The 15,753-nt window shown below is 35.5% G+C and overlaps 1 long non-coding RNA gene across 1 annotated transcript in view; it reads right to left on the reverse strand.

Moving 5' to 3' along the window:
* LOC116663135 overlaps positions 1–9,393 on the reverse strand; it is a 133,719-nt gene extending 124,326 nt beyond the window's left edge. Inside the window, exon 1 of the long non-coding RNA XR_004319229.1 lies at positions 9,328–9,393. This is a non-coding gene — a long non-coding RNA (uncharacterized LOC116663135). The remainder of the gene's footprint in view (positions 1–9,327) is intronic.
* Positions 9,394–15,753: the final 6,360 nt, after the last annotated feature.

A 15,753-nucleotide genomic window follows, 5' to 3' on the forward strand; every position in this document is an offset into this window, starting at 1 on the left:
ATATATCTAGAAGTTCCACTTCTTCTTCAAAGTCCTGCCCAGATCCCACCTCCTCTGGAAATCTCCTGGTGACTGACTTCCTCCTCTTGACGTATTCTCTCCTTTCTCCAAATTTCCATCACTTACACTGTCTGTTTTGTCTTATGGCTCTTGAGTGTACATTGTATCTCTGGTGTCTCTCTGACTGCAGCAATTACTTACACTCTGGTTTATGTGGACCAATGCCCATATGATGTTTCACAAACAAAGCAAGTAACAACTTTAGATGAATTTTAAAAACCAGACTTATTACTATTTAATTTAAAACTCTAATATTTTTAATTAAAAAGTAGTTATTTCATACTTAAGAGAGGAAAAATATTGTTGAATTATCTTATCAAAATATCTATAGCCAGGTAAACGACAAATAGCTGAATTTATAGGTCAGTTTCCCTATCCAGCCCTCTTTTCTCTTATTCTCCATTACTACTAAAGTTGAAAACTCTAGTTCAGAGTTTATGGTTTCCATAGAGTTATGAACATTAGATTTAAATACAGACCAGAAGTTAGGCATAGATTCCTCACTAGAGACTAATCACAGTACTGCTTTCTACTTTAAGTTGATAAGCCCAACTTACTACAAAACTGCAAAGTTGAGTGATTTATATTGGGAAAAAGAGGATTCCTAATCCTCAGTTTGGTTGCATTTGGCTCAGGTAAGTAATTCATATTCTGTGGAAGCCTGTGTATATTGGTTTAAAATATATTCAATAATAGGTTATAGTTTTTTTTCATAGATGATTAAAAGAAATCATTAAGTGCTGGAAAAGGGTCAAAATCATGGTGACCGAGGTATTTTCACCAGTTATGATTTCCTCAGAAATTTTATGTGTAGACTGAAACTTGCGATACTTCATCCCTGAAATAATATGTTCAGGATATAACAACAATTATTAAAACATCTAATATTTATTGCATGGAAACTACATGCCAGGCAGGACAGGCACTTTATATGGATTACACCATGTAAGTCTTAGGATAATTATTTGAGGTAGGCACTATTATAAATTTTATTTACTAATAATGAAATTATGCTATAGAGAGATTAAGTGATTTGTCTAAAAGCAAATGGCTTGTGAGTGCTCCAGCTGGGTTTTGAACCCAGGAAATCTGACTCCAGAACCTTAAGTCTTAAACATTATGCTTTCATTCTGGACTACATTATCTAAGAAAACCACTTAGAGAAAAAATTGTGGCTGGAAATAACAACTTCATTACAATGTTTCAATATCATTCACCACTTAATAAAAATATATGCAAGGATCACTTCCTCTAACATAAAGTGTTCTTGTGTATCGGAAAAGCAACATTTTCCACAGCTTCCATTTTCTTTGCTACAAAAGCTGAAAAGACCTATAATCAATAGCTGCAATTTGGTTGCACTTGAACCATCACTATTTACCCCAAAACTGAAAGAATATTACAAATAATGTAGTTGACCATCACCTGTATTCTGTGAATAAAGCGCTCTGTGAACAGGAGCAATCTTTTTTCTATGTCTAGTGATGCCGTTCTTTTCTATGCACATAACTGGTGTAACATTCAGTATTTACTCCAACACAACTATGCCACAGTACATAAAGTGATCATTTATTAAACAAACAAAAATCTTCTGCGGCACAAGTTTTCATTGATAAACAAACAAAAAGTCATCAAGCACTTATTTCTTGTATGTTATTGTTTGAATGCCAAATGTGGTTTGGTCAAACTTTAAAGCAAAAGTCAGCTAACAGCACACATGATATTGATTGCTTTTTACAGTATGGTACTAAAAATCCCAAAATGTTATATTCTAGATTAATTTTACCAATAGCTTGCTTTGTATTGTGGTTTTAAAATATGTCCACAAATTTTTTGACACTTCTCCCTTCGGAAGGTCAATGCTAATTCCCCTCCCCTTCGGTGTGAACAGGTCTTAGTAGCTCCCTTCTAACAAATAGCATACGGCAGAAACAGCGTGAGGCTAGGTCATAAAAAGCATTGAGGCTTCCTCCTTGCTCCCTCTTGTTCCATGTGCTCTAAGGGAGTCTAGTGCTATTTTGTGAGAACACTCAAACAGCCCCATGGAGCACCCATGTGTCAAGAAACTGAATTCATCCAACAATTACAGGAGAAGTGAGGCTTCCTGCCAAAAGTCATGAGAGTGAGCCATCTCAAAAGCAGATTCTCCAGCCCCAGTCAAGCCTCCTGATGACTACAGTCTTGGTCGACACTGTGACTACAGCTTTTTTAAAGATTTGAGCTAGAACTACCCAGATAAGCCACTCCTAAATTCCTGACCCATACAAATTATGAGATAATAGATATAAGTTGTTTCAAGCTTCCCGGTTCTATATTCATTTACTACATAGCAATAGATAACTAATAAACTTTGTTTCCCTTCTGTATACACTACTCATTATTAACTTTACAAACTGTTTAATTCATCATTTCTAACTGGAAAGGTATAACTTTACATGCATACTTAAAAAACTCAATTTTTTTTATTATCATGATCACCGTGCTCTACTAAAATTCTGGTGATTTTATGCCACCATTGGAAAAAAATTATAACAACCAATTAAAGATTATGAAAAAATGGATCTGTAGTCCACTGAAAAACAATTTTCAAAGAAAAATAATTATATTTACTATTTGCACTTCAGTTTAACTATTTTTATGAAATCATATTTGTAGAGTCACTATTGTAGCATTTCAAATTCATCCTCCTTTTGCATAGACACACTCTTTAAACTACAATGGTAATATCTGCACTAAAATTTCCAGCAGTACTTTTAAGACTATGTGAACTACTTTTAAGCGATAAGGCCATTTTAAGAAAAAAAGATGTAATGCCACATAATACTAACACAAATTTGTAATTTTACACATACAAACAAAAGACAAATAATACACATCTGCCTGTCAAGGGTTGTTGAAAATACTAATAAAATAAAAAATCTGTAATCAGACTGATCAAAAAAAGGAAATACAAATTATCCATATCATGAACAAAAAAGGAGTATCACCACAAAGCCAACTGATATTAAAAAAGATGACAAGAGAAAATTATGGACAACTTTAGGCAAGAAGTTCAACAATACAGACGAAAAGCTTTTCAAAGGCTAAAACTACCAAAATATACTTGAAAAGATGTAAGAACCTAATAAGCCCTGTAGCTAGTAAAGAAATTTAATTTGTAGGTAAAAACCATTCCACAAAAACTCTAGGAACAAATGATTTCAGTGATGAATTATATCAAATGTTTCATAAAATAATACCAAATCTACACAAATTTTTCTAGGACATAGAAAAGGAGTAAAAACTTCCTAACTCATTTTGTGATGCCATAATTATGCTGATACCAGAATCAGACAGAGGCATTACAAGAAAATAAAGACCAATATTCCTTATGAACACAGATACAAAATCCTTAACAAAATTTTAAAAAATCCTTAATAAAATTTTAGAAAGTCAAATTGAGCAACATATAAACAAGATAATAAACCATAAGCAAGCAGACTTTATTCCAGAGATGCAATTTTGATATAATAGTTAAAACATAGTCAATGTAATCCATCATATTAATAAAGTGAAACAAAAGAGACACATGATCATCTTAATAGACCTAGGAAACTCATTTACCAAAATTCAACACCCAGCATGATCAAAACTAGGAATACAAGGTAATTTTATCAACTGATAAAAGGAAGCTACAAAAACTTATAAACTAACATTATACTTAATAGGGAAGGACTAAAATGCTATCCACTAAGATGAAAACAACATTAAGATATCTGCTCTCACCACTTCTATTCAGCAGAATAGATGGTTCCAACTAGTTCAATAAAGCAAGAAAAAGAAACAAAAGGAATAAAATTTTAGAAAGAAAAACTAAAGCTGTTAACTCAAAGACAACATGAACATCTGTCTAGAAAAGTTTAAGGATTCTATAAGCTACAAGAACTAGTAAGTAAATTTTGCAACAGATATATTTCACATAGAATATATAAGGTCAATATAAGAAATTCAATTGTATTTCTATATACCAAAAATGAACAAATGGAAATGAAAACTAATAGAAACATTTACAATAATATTTTTAAAATAAAATAAGAATCAATGTAACAAATTATACACAAAACTTGTACAATGAAAATGACAAAGCATTGCTTAGAGAATTTAAGGGAGACCTAAATATATATACCATGTTATCAATTGGGAGACTAATATTGCTAAGATTTTAATTCTCCCCCCAGTGATCTATATTTTCAATTCAATTCCAAATAGGATCTTTTTTGTAATAACTGACAAGCTGACCCTAAAATTCATATAAATGCAAAGACAAAACAGGTGAGAAAAAAAACCAAGTCGGAAGACTTAAAAGTACCTGATTCTGAGACTTACTATAAAGCTACAGTAATCAGAGCAGTGTAGTATTGCCATAAGAATAGACACATAGAACATGGTAATAGAATAGAGTCCAGAAATGTATTCACCTATATAAGGTCAATTTTTTTTGATAAAGATACCAAGGAAAAGGACAGTTTTTTCAACAATGGCACTGGAATTGGATGCCCATATTTAAAAAAAAATAAATCTTAAACCTTAGCTCATAACATATACAAACATTAACCTGAAATAGGAAAGAGATCTAAATGTAAGGGATAAAACTATAAAATTTCTAGATAAAAACACATAAGAAAACCCTTGAGACTTTTACCTAAACAAATCCTTAAAAATTTATAAAATTGACAAAAAATAAAAAATTGATAAATTAGTCTTCTCAAAAATGAAAAAACTATTATTTGAGAGATACTTTTAAGAAAATTAAAAGGCAAATCACAGACAGGGAGAAAATAAATGCAAAACATACATCTGACAAAAAGTTGTATCCAAACTATACAGAGAACATTTACTGTTCAATAAGAAGAAGAGAAATAACCAATTAAAAATGGGCAATATATTTGAACAGGATTTCATCAAAGAAGACACTTGCAATGGCAAGTATACACATAAAATGATGTCAAACTTCATTAGTCATTAGGGAAATGCAAATAAAAATCATAATGAGGTAGCTCTAGATACCTGCTACTATGGCTAAAATTTAAATGACAAATAATACCATGTCTTAGTAAGTGTATGAGACAGCTAGAACTTTCATGGCTGATGGGAATGCAAAATAATAGAGCCGCTTTGAAAAATGGTGGGCATTTTTTACAAAGTAAGCATATACCCACACAGCCCAGCAATAACACTCTCAGATGTTTTACCCAAGAGACCTAAAATATCTGTCCACACCAAGATGTGTATATGAACATCACAGAAACAGCATTGAGGAGTCATCACTGTATTAGTTAAGAGTGTGGACTTCAGAGCCAGGTCACATAGAAGCTTTATTAATAATAGCCTTGAAATGAAGACAATCTTTATGTCCATAAACTGGTAAGTAAATAAACATATTATGGTACCTCCATGTAATGGAACACTCCTCAGCAATGAAAAGGACAAATTAGTAATGCAAGTGACTATGCATAAACCACGAAATATTTATGCCATTAATTAATTAATTGATGGCCCCCAAACTACATGACTCAATTTACATAAAGGTCTAGAAAAGCTAAAGCCATAGTGATGGAGGGTCAATCAGTAGTTGTCAGGTCCTGGGAGAGCAGAAAGGGAATTGACTACAAAGAGGGGTATAAAGGAACTATTTGGGTTGATGCAGATTTTCTATATCTTGATAATGCCAGTGGCTACATACTATATATTTCTCAAAACTCCTTAAACTTCACATTTAAAATTAGTGATTTTTATTTTATGTAAATTATATTTGAATAAAGCTTATTAATAAAAGAAAGACGATAGAAAAAAATTACTGTAGTGAAGAGGAATACCACCTATTAAGAAAATAATGACATTTAAAAACACAATAGGATTTTATGGGAAAATCATAATTTACCTTACATTTCAAATTTGTAAAAAGTATGTGAATAAAATTGTTCTCTTTTTTCATTTTGAAGCTAACATATCATGTGAGATCACTTGATAGACGCCCAAACTTTGTGATATGATAATCTAGAACATAGTTCTTGGTGTGAGTTTGCCCTGATTTACACCAGTAAACTTTCAGCTTCCTTCACTGGATTATTTTAGTCTACCACTCCCTCAATGGAGACATTTCTCAAAATTCTGTTCTTGGTCCTTCACCTTCCTTTTCTTTTTCCCTATTATTCATCTTTCCCCATATCTATGTCCAGTATATTGTGACTTTGTAGTCATTACCAGTAGAGGCAGAGTATACTTCCATACTCCTTGACTTTGAGCTTAGCCATGCTTTGGTCAATGTTATGTTTAGTGGACTTGACCTCAAGAGAAGTTTAAATGTGGTTTGCAAAGTTAGGCTCCCCTTCTAATATAAGCATACCTCAGAGATATTGCAGGTTCAGTTCCAGACAACTGCAATAAAGTGAATATCAATAAAGCAAGTCACATGAATTTTTAGTTTCCCAGTGCATGTAAAAGTTAGATTTACACCATACCATAGCCTATTAAGTGTGCAATAGCATTATGTCTAAAAAAAATGTGGGGCCTTCATTTTAAAATGTTAACCATCATCTGAGGTCTTCCAGTGAGTCAATTTTTTTTGCAACAGTAATATCAAAAATCACTGATCACAGATGCCTATAATAAATAATAATAAAAATTTGAAATGTTAGAAGAATTACCAAAATGTGACAAAGAGACACAAAGTGAGCAAATGCTATTGAAAAATTGGCACTGAAAGACTTATTGGATGCGGGGTTGCAACAAACCTTTAATTTGTAAAAACCAGTATCTGCAAAGGGCAATAAAACGAGCTATGCCTGTACTTCTGTAATTGAATCTTCCGTATTCAGAATTGTAACTGAACTTCTGTAAATCTGTAATCTTAAGAAGAGGTTCTTCTGGATAGCTTCTGTCCCTGAGCCTGAGCCTCAGAACACAGTCTACATGTGTCAACCTCCAGTCAAACTGAAGACCCATGAGCATGAGAATAAATACTATATGTCACTGAGTTTGGGGATAATTTGTTAATGCAGCATCATTGTTCACATCTTCCTGTTCCTTATTATTTCTTCCCTTCTCTTTTCTAGGGACTTTTTGTGGAAAAGATCATCTACTTTCACTGCTGTAATTGTCCCTTCTAGGGAGAAGACCACTAACTTCGCCTCTCGCCTGGCCTTTGTTCTGGCCCTAGGCTCTCTCACACGATGTTTAAACAATAGATACCTACTTGATACGTGAAGGAAGGAAAAAATGAAGCACACATCAATTAGTTGCCTACTAGACATGTACACAGCTTTTAGATTTTCAGATTTCCTTACTTTTCACCTAATTTCTTTTTCCATTCTGGGATTTCTGCCAGATTACCACATTGCATTCACTTGTCATGTCTCCTTATGCTCCTTTTGGCTGAGACAGTTTCTCAGACTTTCCTTACTTTTGATGAACTTGACAGTTTTGAGGAGTACTGGTCAAGTGTTTTGTAGGATGCTCCTACTGGAATTTCTGATGTCTATCTCATGACTAGACTGAAGTAATGGGTTTTGGGGAAGACAACAACAGACCTAAAGTGAAATTTTCATCACATCATAACAAGAGTATATGCTTTCAACTTGATTTATCACTCTTGATAGTGACCCTAATCACCTGGTTGAGGTATTAGATAACAGTTTTCTCCTCTGAAATCACTTTTCTCCCTCTTTCCATACTTTACCTTTTGGAAATGAAGTCACCATGTGCAGCCCATACTTAAGGAGTGCAGCAGTATGGCCCCCTTTTTGAGGATGGAATACCTACATAAATTATTTTGAAATTCTTCTGCATGGGAGAGTTCTCTCTTCTTGCTTATTGAATTATCCTATCACTTATTTATATCAGTATTGACTAAGAGAGAGTTACTTTCTATTGTGGGATATGGTACAATACTACTTTATTTTGCTGCTCTAATTCTTCCAGCTTTGGTCATTAGGAGCTCTTTAAGTTGGACTGAGTTGTCCTGTGTCCCTCTGGCAAAATTCCATCAATGTAGGGGTTCTTTTTTGTTTTTAATACTTTCTTACTTTCTGTCACTGTAAGGTGTTCTAGGATCATCTTGTGTATCTCCTACTCTAGGTCTAGAATCAACCATTTATCCAAGGATCCCTTGTTCTTCTTATTGGAGAATGGTATTAGAAACTAAGACATAGGTGTTAGGTATAATTGTTCCTGGGGTACTGTTGCTTGTAGGATCTCTCAACTGACAGAGCAAGGATTATGTGCGTGTATACTAACCCATGCGAATATTTATATCTATAAATAGTTTCACATATAATCATCTGTATCTACGTAATGTTAAACATGAGTGTGTACTAATGTCCAATTCTTATTCGTTACCACACGGATTATGCTAACTTCTTCTCCTTGCTTACCTGTAGATTCCTATTCTAACAGTAAAACACCTGGCTCCCTCTATCTACCAACTATTTACTTGATTTTTCAATTCCACTATATATGTATAGCATGTATACATACATATATCAGGATTATTAAGCCCTATCCCCATGGGAAACAACTTTATTAACTAGAGTGCAGTGCTTACATACAGCTCCTTTTGCCTTTAGTCTTAAAGACTCCACTAATTTCAAAGTAACTTAGGTCAGAAACTTCCTTCCATTCTCTTCAGTGAGGCTGTTTCTAACATTTATAATACAGTTAGATTCTGTTGTCACAATTTTCTTTCCTTCCTGAGATCTCTGACCTCTTAAATGATTTTTTAAAAGGTACATTGATTAAAGTTTACTTCGTGCTGTAAAGTTCTAAGGGTTTTGATGAATGCATAAAGTCAGGTATCTGGCATTACAGTAGCAGACAGAATAGGTTCACCACCTAAAAATCCCCTGTGCTTCACCCACTTAACCTTCCCCTCTTGTCCCCAAAACTCCTGACAACCACTGATCTTTTTGCTGCCCAATTCCATAACATCACATAATTGGAATAATAAAATACATAGCCTTTTCAGACTGGCTTATTCCAATTAGTAATTTGTATTTTAAGTTCATCATACTGTTTTTTTCATGGCTTCACAGCTCATGTGTTTTTATGACTAAATAATATTCCATTGCATGGATGTACCACAACTTGTTTATCCATTCACCTATTGAACGGTATCTTAGGTGCTTCCAAGTTTTGGCAATTAGATCCCATACGAAACATGAAGGCTTGATTTTCCATTCTCAATACTTTGTTTCATGATGAAAATAGGAAATTAAGTGAATGTATACATACGAGATGCTGAGACTCCCAGCTATCTTCTCTACCAGGATCCCAGAATCTTGCACCAGGCCTTTTATCCTCCAGGTAGGATGTAGAAAGTATTTTCTCCAGCAGATCTAAATAAGGATACAAGAGGAATGATGTGGCATTAAGGATTCCTCAATACAATGGACCAAGCAGGTCACAGTCCACAAACCCCACCTGTTTCTTCAATCCCGGAGAGTTTTTAGTTTCTCATTCTCATGTAATAGACAATCAAAAAACCACAAAAATTCAATGGAAAGCTTATACCGAGGAAGACATAAGGTAACTTGGAGAAAAGAGACTTTGAAACGAGAAGGAAACTTAAATTATTTTCATTAATAATCTCAGAGATAGCAAACATTGCAACCACAAAGAGAGAGTAGAATGTCAAGTAAAAAAAGAAATACTCAGAGAACAACACTAATTTTTAGCAAGCAATAAAAAGTTACAGCAGAAATGAAAAACTCAAGTGAAGGCCTGAAAAGATAAGATTAAAAAAATTGAGGACCAGAACAGGACGTTTAGTAAATTACAGTTTCAGAAGAGAGAATAGAAGACACAGAGGAAAGAATATCACTAACCATACTATCTGAGCAAAATTTCCAGGATTAGAAGATGAATTCTCAGATTAAATTGGCTCAATAATATCTAGAATAAATAAAAACAGACTCATAGCAAAGTAATAGTGAAATTTTAAAATACTGGTCCTAAAATCTTCCAGGTAAGAAACCAAATTAGGGCTCATCTGAAAGATTAGTAATCAATATGGCTTTAAATTTATTAAGAATAGTATAGGAAAATAGAAGAAAATGATAAATGGTTCAAAATTCTAAAGGAAAATGACTTCCAGCCAAGAATTCTATACCTAGCTAAACATTACTCAAGTAGGGACAGAATTAAAATAATTTCAATTATGTACAGTTTTAAATAATTTATCTCCCATGTGTGACTTCTCAAGAAGCACTTAGAAGATGACCTCCACCAAAATGAGCATAAATCAGGTAGTGAAAAGCATGGAGTACAGGAAACAGAAGAGTTTTCAAAGGAGAAAGGTGGAGAGAGTACGCTGATGATGGTGATAAGAGATTTCAATAGAAGAGTTGTCAAGTAGTTGACTAGCAGCTGGTCCAGCTGGAGCATGTCAGAAAATGCCAGGAGAGAATTCTCTAATAAGATGAAACTGTTGGAATGCCTTGTATGCAAATTGGTTGACAGCATATTTAAACAGTTAGCAGAAAGTTTGGGGTTGAAACAGTGATAAATACACTCAAAACTATACAAATGAAAAAGCAAAAAAATTATTAACTCCAGGCAAAGGAAAAAGTAATGCAAGAGAAAAAAATCCTATCATAGTTTTTAAGCTGTGAATAGCATTTGCACAGTCATAGTAAATTAAACACTGAACACTGATAAATAAATTGTGATATAACTTTATAGAGAGGACAGGGGAAGAGAATAGTGTAAGTGTGATAGAGCAGGGGTTAGAGTGAAAACTAACTCTTCTTATTCCTAGTTCAGAAAGATAGAAATAATGCTATCTTTTAAAAATAATAATTATTGATACAAATATTTTTTTAGACATATGGAGGTAAGCTGTGAAAGGTTAAACAAGTAGAAAATTAAAGGTTGCCTTTAGGAAAGACAAATGGAGGTGGAGAGAGGGAAGAAACTGCTACTTTGGGTAACAAACTTGAAGAAGTGGATTTTATATGTATACAAGTAAAATTTTGATAAACGTAGAAAGTAAAAATTCACATACAAAAACAGACACATAGATCAATGGAACAGGACAGAAAGTCCAGAAATAAACCCACGCACTCATGGTCAATTAATCCATGACAAAGGAGGCAAGAGTATACAATGGAGAAAAGATGGTCTCTTCAATATGTGGTCCTGGGAAAACTGGACAGCTACCTGTAAAAGACTAAAATTAGAACATTCTCTAAAACGATATACAAAAATAAACTGAAAATTGATTAAAGACCTAAATGTAAAACTTCATACTATAAAACTCCCTGAGGAAAACATAGGCAGGACATTCTTTTGCATAAACTGTAGCAATATTTTTTTTGGATCCATTCCTAAAGTAAAGGAAATAAAAGCAAAAAATAAACAAATAGGACCCAATTAAACTTAAAAGTTTCTGCACAGCAAAGGAAACCACTGACAAAACAAAAACACAACATACTGAAGGGAGAAAATACACGCAAATGATATGACTGATAAGGGATTAATATGTAGCATATATAAACAGCTCATCCAACTCAACACTTTAAAAAACGCAAACAACCTGATTAAAAAATGAGCAGAAGAAATGAATAGACATTTTTCCAAAGAGGAAATCAGATGGTCAACAGGCACATGAAAAGATACTCAACAACACTAATCATCAGGGAAATGCAAATCAAAACCACAATGAGATATCCACTTTACACCTGTCAGAATGGCTATCATCAAAAAGAATACCAATAAATGCTGGTGAGGATGTGGAGAATCGGGAACCCTCTTTACAGTGGTACTTTGGTGAGAATGTAAATTGGTGCAGCCAGTGTGGAAAATAGTATGGAGGATTCTCAAAAAACTAAAATTAGAACTGTCATATGACCTAGCAATTCCACTCTTGGGTATATATCCAAAACCACTAATTTGAAAAGATAAATGCACCTCAATGCTCATAGCAGTGTTATTTACAATTGCCAAGATATGGAAGCAATCTAAGTGTCCATCAGCAGGTGAATGGATAAAGAATACACACACACACACACACACACACACACACACACACACTGGACTACTACTCACCCATAAAAAGGATGGAATATTGCCATTTGCAGCAACACTGATGAACTTGTAGGGCATTGTGCTAAGTAAAATAAGTCAAACAAAGAAAGACAAGTATTGTATGATACCACTTACATGTGGAATCTGAAAAATACAACAAAATAGTGATTACAACAAAAAAGAAGTAGACTCATTGATACAGAGAACTAGTGGTTACCAGTGGGGAGGTAAGGAGGGGCAATATAGGGGTAGGGGAGTGGGAGGTACAAACTACTGGGTATAAGACATGCTCAAGAATGTACTGTACAATATGAGAAATACAGCCAATATTTTGTAAAAGCTGTAAATGGAAACTAACCTTTCAAAATGGTACAAAATATAAAAATAGTAAATAAATATTTTAAAAATTCATTAATAAAGCACAGTGAGAGTCAGAATTTGGCTCATTCAGAATGGAATCACAAATGACCCTCCTCCTCACCACCCTCCTAATCCAACATACAGTACTTTGTATGAATTAATAGCAAACAATTTTTGCTCTGACTAAAGGAGAACTGAAGAATTTGGCATGTTTTGTTGCAAGAGGGGGTGGTGAGAAGGGGGATGGCTAGAGGAAACATTTGGCATGTAGCCATTCTATGTATGTCCTCTTGGTCTGGGCTGCTTTCTGCGTTTAGAGAGAAATTACACCAAAAGACAGAGAAGCTATTTTCATCAGAGGCTTTTTTAACATTCTTGGCCAAGTTGTCCTGTTTTAGAACCCAGGTGACGAAGTGCAAATCAGAGTTAGGGAGTGGACTGTTCTCCTCGGTTCTCCATGGAACACAGTTCTGCTGGTTTGGATGTACTGTGAACACATCAACAACCTTATGTGGGATACTATCAGCAGGGGCAATGATGAGATTCCTTCATGAAGGTTCATGAGTAGCATGTGTATTTTGACTATTTGGAGTTGAACTAAAGAGAAAGAATGTGGTAGATGTTACTCTGTATTTGTAGCAAAGAAGCAATGTCTTTAACTCAGGTGTGTTTGCCCCAGATATCAGAGCTCAAGCCAAGGGCTTGTGTAGAGTAATCCCAGGGAACAGGAGTCAGGTCTTTGAAGACTGGGTAGGGAGGGAGGAAACACCAGTACAAAAATATATTATTAAACTGATAACCAATTGGGTAATTAAAGCTCCATCCTACTGGAACCCTCTGAAACGCCATGTAGAATTCCCAGAATTATGCACTTGAGAGATCATGGAAGATGGAGACATTTATTTATGACTCTCATCCCCCACTGGCCCAGGTTTTATACAGGCAGGAGTGCCTTTCCCTTAGGCATACTCAGAATCAGAGATGCCCTGACAGAACACAAAAGATTCCTGGTGTAGCTGGGGCTACCTGCTCTCAGGTTACACTTGTAAAGGTGGTTCTCACATTAATGACTGGAGTAAAAATGTTGTCCAGAGAAGATGAGGTGGGGCAGAAGAGGTGTTTGCTGCAATGTCTGATATACTTTTATGTGGATTCCCAGAAATTCTTGGGGAGAAGCTTTCTTTGAAAAGTGAGCCTATATGGGCAAGCAGATAAGAATAACACTGGAACCTGGAGTGTAGTTGTTAGCGTGATTTTTATTTTCGGGCTGCTGAGGACTGAGATACTCAGTTTATATTTAGATTTATATTTGTCTTTTATGAGGGCTCAACCCCAAAAGGATACTGGGAGAAGCAGAGTTTGGAGATGGGAGTGGTTTGTCATCTTCACTTAGGGACTTGAAACAGAGAGGTGAGCTCATCTTGAAAGCAGGACCCTCAACATCTATAAAACATTCAGATGACTCTCAAAATCATACTGAATTTCAACTTTGCCTGGAGAACGCACACCTTGAGCAGTGAAGAGAAAATGGAAGGGAACTGGACAGGCTGAGCAGAGCCTCCCAAAAGCATTAACTGGCAGTCAAGTACTTGATACCTTCTGAGGAACATTGATTTTTTTCACCCAGCATTCCTGGTTGGTAAAACTAACTCTGCTACCACAGCTACAGCAGATTGAATGTGGGACTGCAGGAGGGGCCAGAAAACCAGATATGGCCAGGGTAAGACTGATCATGTGGCCAGTGAGGCAACTTTTCATGCTATTCACACATTGCCCTGGAACCGTGATGTGTGTTTCCAGTATCAAAGGGAGCATCATACGACTTCTTTGCATACTAGGGGATCTAGCTGTGGCAGGAGTCATTTCTAAGCACTAGTGTTATACTGTGCAGTGCTTAACAGGCACTTCTTACCAATGAGTCAGAAAAAGTATTTTTGAGAAATTATCGTCTATTATTTCTCTTCATTTTATCCTCTTCCTACTCTATATTCAAGTATGTATCACAGCTGGCTTGGTGAACAGTACCTCCAGGGCTGTGTGTGTGTGTGTGTCTGTCTGTCTTTCTGTCTGCCTGTGCGCGTGCGCAAACAGGGCCAGGAAGCTAGAGAGCACTGTCATCCTGAATGGGCTACCTGGATCTGGTTTGTATGGCCTGCCTATAACCAGAGCAAACCAAGGACATGATACATAATGACATCCCACTTCTCTCCTGTAGAGGTTTGGTAACACATCAGCCTCCAAAGCCTTGACATGATGCTAGCTGAAGTTGTTTCTCACAAGCCCAGCCCATGAGAGCTGAATCCAATCAGTTTCTAGAACATAAAGAGATGAGATAGTTCTCATACACTTGTGTCGGGTACCTGGGATTTATACTCTCTCTATAAAGCTATCTCTGGCAAAATAAAATGGAAAAGGGCAACCAAAAAATACCTGATACCAGTTAAAAGCCCTGTCACAGAGAACCTATTTTAGTGAACATTAGACTACAACTAGATACTTGGCCATTTAATAGAAGCTTCTCTGCACAACACACAGCTCTGATTACACACACGGCTACTGGCAGGCATCTCCATTTCTGCTACTTGACATTAATTGAAGGATTTCCTGTGCTCTGTGAAGCCTTCTGCTGCCTCTGCCAAGACCACCCAAGAAGTAAAGCCTTTAGACAACCAAGGGGGAAGCTCTTGGGATGTGCACATCTGATGCTACAAACGCCAAGGACTAAGTGGATCAAATTTATTATATTGTGATAAAGCCTCTTCATCATGATTTCCTAGGAGATCAACTTATCCTGAATGTAAAATGTAGAAAAATGTTAAATTAGGGCCATGTGATGGACTGATTGTAGAAAGCAGGCACATAAAGATGCTGAAGTCAGCAGGTTAGGACCTAAGACTCAGTTACTTCTTCAGCAATTCAGTCATGAGGAGCGTCCCCAGGATTAAAAAGCACAAGGATGTGGTGCCTTTTGGAAACCCTGCAGGCAAGAAGGAAGCTTTTAGTGAGTGGCTGCTTTCCTGGATAATTTTCATCCCTATCAACAGTGTGGGGTTCCTGGAAAAATACAGGATTTGGCGTCAGGAAGACTGGGGTTTGAATTCCAACCCAGCCACTTATAGGGACTCTGGGCAAATTACTTAATCTTCTGGTTCTTAAAAGTAATAGTTTTCTTACCCACATCTTCCTCTTCAATTTGATTCAGAACTTACATTTCTAATTATGACTTTATACTCTGGCAAGAGAAAGCCACTTTGGGGGGCTATTTTCTGAAAA

This window comes from Camelus ferus, chromosome 4 (assembly GCF_009834535.1).
Source record: "Camelus ferus isolate YT-003-E chromosome 4, BCGSAC_Cfer_1.0, whole genome shotgun sequence".
NCBI lineage: Eukaryota > Metazoa > Chordata > Mammalia > Artiodactyla > Camelidae > Camelus > Camelus ferus.